Here is an 8,795-nt window from a genome sequence, read left to right as displayed (position 1 = left end):
CTAGGGAAATATCCAAACTGTAAATCATTAATATCCTTTCACCACTTTCAGGTAGTATCAAACATACTGGAATCTGAATGGAAACAAACAGGGTTTCCTGTTGGCTTTATGAGGTATCAGAGCACCTCCAGATGCTTGTTTGTTTAATTATTCTGGATAAAATACTAGGATAACGTTGGTGTTATCTAAGAGTGGGCATTGGAAACTATCCTATCTTACAAAAACAGAAACCTCTGACACAATTAGATCTGAGTCCAGCATTCTGCCTCCTATAGCAACCCCTACTAAACATTTCTGGGAAAGATACAAAAAAAAAGTACAACATGGACTGACTCATTTTTAATTGTTCCATCTTTCTGCTAAAAGGAAGATTTAACCAAAACAGCTGGCTAGAAAAAGTAACACTCAACTATTAAAGACTGGTGTAATAAATTTTCTTTCTGGAAACAGGTTATAGAGTACATAAGAAGGAAAAATGCAATTTGAAAGGAAGTGCTTGAATCGTTTCAATCAGGGAGTTAGAGATAATTCATCTGCAGTAGAGCTATTTCATCTGTGGCTAAAATTTTGGTGTCCAACTGAGTATGTGGCATTTAGATGACCAAACAGATTCCTCCTTCTCTCCCAGCTTCCATCTTCAACAAAGAAAATCCATTTCACCCATCCACATTAACCACTTCTCTTTACCTTAATGTGACTGACCCTAATGCTTACAGTCTCATAACTTCCTCTTTTATCAACATACGTAAACCCACATCCTTCCCCTGCTTTGCTTTGCTGTCTCTTCTGGAAGTTTCCTGCACCTCTTCCCACCAGCAGTTTGTCTTTGATGCCCTCAGCCTGTTGTTTGCATTGTGATCAGCCCTGGGTGAGCAAGAAATCCCAGGCAGACCCCAGGCTACCTGTTGTCTTCCCACCGTTCTGCCTCCACAGAGCTGAGTACTCATCTCCATCTGGCAAGTGGAACTCTGCACCAGTATGTGTCTGTTGCGAGGGCTCCAGACACATCATGGATTTCAGCCTCCTGATTTCTGTTCCAGCAGTAATAATGAAATAGGCTGTCCCTGCCTATGCAGATCCCCACATTTAAGAAGGCCTGAGATGAACTTTTTCACATGTGCACGCTCTGATGGGTCCAGCTGATGCAAATGCTTGTCATCATTAATGTTTTGAATCATTAATTCAGTCCATCAATTGGTGTGAGTCAGGTACAATTAGATGCCCACACAAACTAGGAGAGACATATGACAACAGGCACAAGTAAGGCCTGCCAAGGAAGTGTGGATGCCTCACAGCCTTCTTTTAAACACAACACTAAGCAGTTTCTTCACAAGTCAAACCATGCATATGAAAAGTTTGTGAGCAATACAAAATGTAACCAATCTGTTCTCCCCAGAGACTCTTAACAAGTGACCCTAAGGACCAGCAGCATTCAGATGAATATAAATACATCACATGCGAATAATAAGCCATATGGTGTCAAAAACCATGAGTGAATAATAAAATTATACACTATCAATCAGTATCAATATATTTAAGAATATTCCTCTTGTTCCAGTTCTGCTAGACTTTGATTGTGGGACTCAAATCTGGTATTGCCATCTCACCTGTAAAGTAATCCAGGCTGTAATGGGTCACAAAAATTCAACTTTAACACAGTTTGAGGTGTCAGTTTTTCTTGCAAGAGGAGTAATCTCCGCTTTCTAGTTTAACCATAACTCTCAAATGAAGAAAATGAAAAGAACTGAGCTTCTGAAAAGAGCATGAGCACAAAAGCAAGGCTATTCCTCTCTTCTCAGCACTGTGCCGTTATTGACTAACTACATCCACAAAACCCTCACACAGAAAAGAGGAGACTGTCGCTGCAGAGTAGTCATTGACTTTAAATTCTTCCTACACATTGCAAGATAAAAGTAGCACATGATAAATCACTGAAAACAGTCTTAAAGGCTGGATTCAACCCCTGCCTTTGGGGGACAAAATCTGGGAATACTGTTGTCCAAAGGAGAGTGTGGCACAGGCCCTGCTTGTCTATTGAGACACCCAGCACCCTTCCCAGTGACATTCTTCAGGCTCAGTCCTTGACAATCTAAATGTCAGAGAGCACAAGTGCACAAATCTCACCAGAGCAGGGCAGTGAAAAGCCCACTTGAGCCTCAGGATGTTCCTCAACCTGGACCAAGCTACTGGGATTCTAGCTTCAGGAAAGAACCAGAGGAAACCCCTCAGCATAGTTGCTCTCAGCTAGCTCCCAACAGGAGCCTCCATGAGAAGAGTTCCCTCCAACCTCTGTGGATGTTCAGAGTGCTTCCCCTGCACCCAGCCATGGAGAAAGACCTGGAGCCGCTATGGCTCTGTAACAGGCAGGGGCCAGCTCAGCCTCAGGATACAGAGGAGTTAAGGTAAAGAGAGCACCCTGGAAGGAATGCTGGCACAAGAAAGAATTTGAGGGAATTCAAAAGTAAGAGAGTTTCTGTCAGTGCTACCAAGTGTTACCTTGCTCCTCCAAGGCTGCGGTGGGCTGAACAGCACCTGGTGCATGGTGTTAGGACACTTTGTAGGCTCTTTGCTTCAGCACAGTACTGCAGGCTGAGGTTAAACACCATTTTTCTAGGACCACTGTAGCTATAAGTTCAATGACAGGCCAGGTGAGCACAAATATACAGAGGAGTCAGACCCCTACACCAGCAGCTGACCTCCAGTATTACCTATATGTAAACACATTGACTCTGCGGCATCTGTGTGTTCGCCGCCTTGTGCATAGCCCTGCAATCCACTACTTTTTATATCAGATCCATGTATGCAGTAACTTTTGTTTTAGCAAAACCTCATCCTACTAACTGGAAGCACCTCCTGCTTAACAGCCACATATTTAGCCATTACATTAAAATATCCTTTATATGAACCACTTTATGAGTCAGAAAGTAAATTTGAGCAGTTGCTTGTGAATGAGATCACACAACTAACTATGATAGGTCCTGATAACATCAGTTTAAATGTTCAGAAGAAGACAAGAAAGCACATCTGATATTAGGAATAACTAGAGAAGAAACAGAGAGTCAGATTGTGGTACTGTTTAAATCTCTGATTTGCTTGTGCCTTGAATTATGCAGTTAGTCCTGGTTTCCTGATCTGAAAAAGGATACAGCAGATGTGGAAAAAGAATCAGAGAAATGCAAAAAAGGCATGGAAACTTCATACACAAAACAAAAGGGTTTTGAGCAATGTGGTCTAGTGGAAGGTGTCCCTGCCCACGGCAAGGGGGCTGGAACTAGATGATCTTTAAGGTCCCTTCCAACCCAAACCATTCTGTGATTCTTCAGCCAAGGGAGGAGATCATGGAAAGGGAAATTACAGACATTACCAAAAGATGATGAGCAACACAGATGGTCCATGAATGTTGATTGTGGCCTCCAATACAGGAATTAGAGGATATTAAAAAGAACCTTGTGGGAACAAGGTTCAGAAAAATGGATGTGGGATGCAACAGAGAAGGTGCTTTGGCAAGGAGTTTGTATTTTTGTACATATTGCCCCTTGTGGTAACCGCAGCCACTAAGGGTCTGTCTCCCTCTCCTATACTCCCTTCAGGTTTTTATACATGCTGATGAATTTCCCCCCAGCCTTGTCTGCTCCGTGCTGAAGAGTCCCAGCTCTCTGAGCCTCTCATCCTAGGAGAGGTGCTCTAGTCCCTGAATGGTCTTTGTGGCCCTGCACTGAACTCACTCTAGTTCATCTGTATCTTTCTTGTACTGGCAAGCCCAGTAAAGACAGCTGAATAAAGACTTACCAGCAAAGAAGGCACTGAGTACCTCAGCCTTCTCTGTGTCCTGCATCATCCTCTGCATTCAGCAGTGGGACACATTTTCCCTGGTCTTCCTTGTTTATGTTCTTGAATAATCCTCTTGTGTTGCCCTTTATACCCCTCACCAGATTCAAATCCAGGTAGGCCTTGGCTTTCCCAACCCTATCCCTGCAAGATCAAACAACAGCTCTATCATCCTGCTGGGTCTCCTGCCCCTGTTTCCACCTCCTATACACTTCCTTACTACGTGTGAGTTCAGCTGGTCTAAATCTGTTCCTCCATATCACATCATCTCCATCATCTCCTCTCCAGCAGCTTTCAGGCTCTTCTCTTCACAGTTTTCCTACATGAATTTCATTTCCATTTTAGTGACCCATTCAAGTCCTTAAAAGCAAACCATCCCATCTGCACTCATCGCACAGCTTTGATTCAGTCTTTGTATTCCTGAAGACTGCTGTTTACCACCCTGGGGCTCTACCTGTCTTAGCAAGTAGTTCAGCACAGCAGAGGCAGATTTGTAAGGAGAAGCCAGCTGTTCAAGCTAAATATTTCATTGAGTTTCACCTTGACCTAAGACTAGCACAGGCCAGGAGCATGGAATGAATACACAACAGCAGTTGTAGCCTGTCAGATAAACTCCTGGAGCAAAACTCTGGCTATACTGGATCCAAAAAGAATCCATTTCACACCCACAGGCAGTTCCATGGTGCAAATTACGGATTCTAGAATGATAACTGAGAGGGGCACTAGAATATCATCTAGCCCTGTTTTCACTGATCTCTTTCTATTGTTGATTCCGTGTCCCCATAATTTCATCCAACTTGTTTGGTGGAGTCTTGACTTATCTCACTGGTATATGCAATGAGTTTGCAAATGGCAATGGCTCATCTACTTGGTTAGCTAACAAAATCATAGTTGATGTTCCTTAGGCAAGATTTCTCTGGCATTATTTTGTGTTTTCCTTCCTGTGGCTACAGAAACACAATTAAATCCAGGAAAAGTCAAACTAATAAATCCAGAAAGAAAACATGATTTCTATTAAATTATATTGTTTAGTATTTTTCCCCTCAATAAGTATTTTTTTCCCTTAACAGTCTTCCAATACACTGGATTTTATATGCAACACACACACTTCCAAAAAACTTCCCAGCAACCATTGACACCAAGAGTGAGGGCACTGCTTAACACCAGCAGTTGAACCACTGTGGCGTTGTTGATAAAATGTTGCTGAAAGTATGCACCTGAGCAAGACACACAGCACACAGGCACTTCTGCAGTGATGAAGAGAAGGCTGTTCCCAACACCTAATTTTTTTTGTTCTTTCCTTCGACACTTCAAACCAAATCACAAAGCCATCCCTGCAGAGCAAAAGGCTTATCAAAGAAGCATGAGGAAAACTGATGCTAATTCCATATTATGCATCTCCGTGGCTTGTACGTATTGCTGGTGACACTGCCAGGGAAAGCGCTTTGTTTGCCTTCTCAGGGCTACAGCTGGGAGTAGAGGGGTGTCACCCCTCACTCTTGTGCTAAGACATCAGTGCTTGATTGGACTGTTTGCCTTGGTAGGACTGATTTTTAGCCAGAGCGGTCTAATGATACCTGCAAGTCCTACCGCTTTTGTGAAAGAGTCAGGAACAATAGGAAGTAACTGCACTTGGTCCAGACAGTTCTTTCACAGTTTTTCTAGTACAGGTAAAGCCCCTCCTAAACTGTGTACTTGGGAGTAGTGCACCCCAAGGCAGAAGAGGAGAAAAGCTCCTAAACTATGAACAAATAACAAAACTGCATGTGTATGTCAGCTCTGTTGTGGATCTTCATTCATCTCCCCCAGTTCAGAGATCCTGCCCTCATCTGTTCATGCTGCTCAAGGCTCTGTCACTGTAAGTTTACACTTCAGCATTTGCCCTGGCTTATCTGCTATGCTATTTTTTGCCTTTTCCATTCCTTCATGAGGCTTTTACTGTTTCTCTTTTCCCTTTTCTTTTTTTTCCTATGAATCAATCTGAACCAATTTTTCTGCCAGCTTGCAGTTCTCTGCAAACCTTTGAGATTGACTCATGTTCAGAGAAACATTTCAGATGCTCCTGTCATACTTAGTGTCAGCTCTCATTTTAAAGTCTTAGGATTGCAGGAATTTCAACTATTGCTTTTTCTTGATTTAAAGGTTGTTTTCTAGACTATTTGCTTGCAAAGAAAATCCTGACAGTGTCACCTGTAAGAAACAGATGGCGATTAAGTTATTTTTAATCAATGTAGGCATCAAGCTATTCTCAGGAAACCTACCGTTTCTGAACAGGGGGGGGACGATAAATCAAATTGGAAACATCTTTCTTTTCTTTCTTCATTCATACTCAGCAAGTGTATTTTTCATTTACTTTCCCCTATGAATTCTATCCCTTTGTTTTTTCACTCGGAAGACTGGTGGAATACTTGCCAGCATTCAGTTCATTTTCTTAGCTCTGCCAGCTCATTTATATACCTGCATGCTAAATATACTTTTTTTTTAAATGACTGTTCAAGATCCTGTATAGTACATTTGATTGAAAACGTATTTTATGACTATTTATGTAATTCTAATGTCTTTTATTTCTATTCCTTAAACTAACAGTCCATCAAATAATGTACAGCCGATATTAAAGTTGACAAACATTGAATGACATTTTGAGTCTTTCATGTGGATTTTAGACAGTATACTTCGGTTTTCCTGTCTTAGCCTTTTGTCTGATAGAATTCTAAAGGCATTATTTAATTTTTTTCTTTTTCAAACTATGCCTCTATAGGGGACTGCATTCTGTCTCACCAGCATTGTTGTGTATTGCCCGGAGGCAGTACCTTGTTTCCCCTTTTTCTACTTTGCTTGTTACTCAGCACTTTTAAGGCATGGATCATGCAGAATTCGAAAACTGCTTATACTGTTTTGTAAAATCATAAAAATGACCAGCGAGTAGATAAGCGTAAGCAAGAAAGTAACTTCCTCAGATCACCGAGACCAGAGGGCGCTGGAGTTTGTGCTAACACCTTTAGGCTGTACTACCACCCACCGGCTTAGAGTAGAATCAACACGAGCAGCGGAGCGGACAAAGCCTCTACTCTGCACCTGCAGCACAGCTTGCCACGGTAAACTCACTCATACAAGGCTGTGGATCCCACCAGTTGGAGACTCCTCATGCCTGATGGATTTAACAGCAGTGGCTAGTGAGATTACCAACCCCCATTATGCTCCTTTTTGGCAATAGCTAAATCTGATGGGGATTTTGGCTTTTCAAAGCAGGGCTTCAGTCTGGGCATGTGGGATTTTTTCCTACAAAAACTGAGGGAGTTTGAAAGTGTCATCACTTACTTGTGGGACAGAGTAAGTGATGACACTCTGTGTCATAGAATCATAGAGTAGTTAGGGGTGGAAAGGACCTTCAGATCATCTAGTTCCAACCCCCCTGCCATGGGCAGGGACACCTCACACAGTGTCATTTGATGACACTTAGTCTTTGTCATCTGTGTCCCGTCATTCTGTGGGACAGAATGCAAATTAATCTTGCTACTGATTTCTTGGTATTGCAGGTAAAATTACTTAACCTTGAAGGTTATTGTTAGCAGAAGTAATGATCTGCTCTGGGTTTTGATAATGCCAGTGTAACCCAGTGGCTCTTTAAATCTTTAAACAATTCATTATTTTATTTGGTCAGATAAGTCATCAAATCTGTGAATCCTTCTATTTCTTTGGGCATTGCTAAAGAGTAGAACAAAAATAAAATGCACCTAACCAGATCAAAATCTGTAGCATTATCTCTACTAGAACTTTAAAACATTTTCTTCATGTCATAAAAGTAAGATTTGTGTGCAGACTTTTTTGATGATACTAAATATTAGCTCATTTCACACACTCAGTAACGAACCTTTAGCAGCTCACCTCATTAAACGTGATGCCCTGCTTTACAGCAGTTCTATCGAAAAAGCTCTCAATGTTAAAAATAGGTAATGTAGTGCTACTGTTACTGTCTTTGTATTTTGGAACCCAAGCAAGAGGAGAAAGATAAATATTGTCCAGAGAAAGACAGAGGTATGGCTTTCTGGATATATGAATATTAGTATCAGTGATTTTGAGGTTTAGATTTTATTTGCAGCTGGCAAATACAGTGAATATCAAGCCTAATTCATAATATAGTTACTACTGGGTTTACACTAATACAAGGTAACAACAACAGACAGATTAAAGGAACATTCCATGAGTCTTTTACTGAGAGTGAACACTTGGGATTTTGTTTATGCTACTCCTGCTTGGTGAGAGCGATCACAATCAAGGAGTCAGCTGAGGTAGTAAATTCAAAAGCAGAGTGCGCATGTAGGTCTTGTCAGTACTATGAGAACACCATAACTTTTTAAGTGTTCTAGACTGTAGTTCACAGCTGAACTGTGACCTTGCTATTTATTTTGTATCATTTATTTAAAAAAACCCCACAGTTTACTGTCAGTAATCTTATAGCATTTCCTTCATAAAACTGCCATGGATTGTCCATTATTTTCAGTAATAAAAATATTTTAGAGCATTTCAAACAAAACTGTACTAGTTATAGGAATTGCATGAGTTTTCTTTGTGGTGTGCTTTGAAGATATTTTTTTTTCCCCACAAACAACTGTTCAACATAAATGCCCACTTCAGAATATGTTATTTTTTTCTCTTATTTATATTATGACAAATACTCAGCTGTATAAACTTGCTGAGATCTTTATTACCTTAATATTTTAAATTATATCATGTGTTTAAAAATAACTGCATTTTAGCTCCATCCAGCAGAGGGCAAAGTTCTTAAAAAAATGATTAATTTCATTAGAAATTTGTTCTAAAGTTACTTTAAAATGTTTTGTAATGTCAGCATAAGTGTGTTTAAGAGTATTTGACCGTAGCCTTATGTTGCTGCACTAAGCAGCCATTTCATTAGATTTCACTGAGGAGTGATAAGCCTTCAAAGACTATTTATGCATAACCTGAAA

The 8,795-nt window shown here is 40.7% G+C and overlaps 1 long non-coding RNA gene across 1 annotated transcript in view; it reads right to left on the bottom strand.

Annotated features, from left to right (window-relative positions):
• Positions 1-8,795, bottom strand: part of LOC134165183 (uncharacterized) — a 498,306-nt gene that overhangs the window by 401,606 nt on the left and 87,905 nt on the right. The window lies entirely within an intron of this gene.

The sequence above is a fragment of the Pezoporus occidentalis genome, unplaced genomic scaffold (assembly GCF_034315485.1).
Source record: "Pezoporus occidentalis ecotype Australia unplaced genomic scaffold, CSIRO_AGI_Poc_V1 ctg231, whole genome shotgun sequence".
NCBI lineage: Eukaryota > Metazoa > Chordata > Aves > Psittaciformes > Psittacidae > Pezoporus > Pezoporus occidentalis.
Note: the sequence above shows the minus strand (reverse complement) of the source record. Positions and strands in the feature narration are given on the sequence as shown.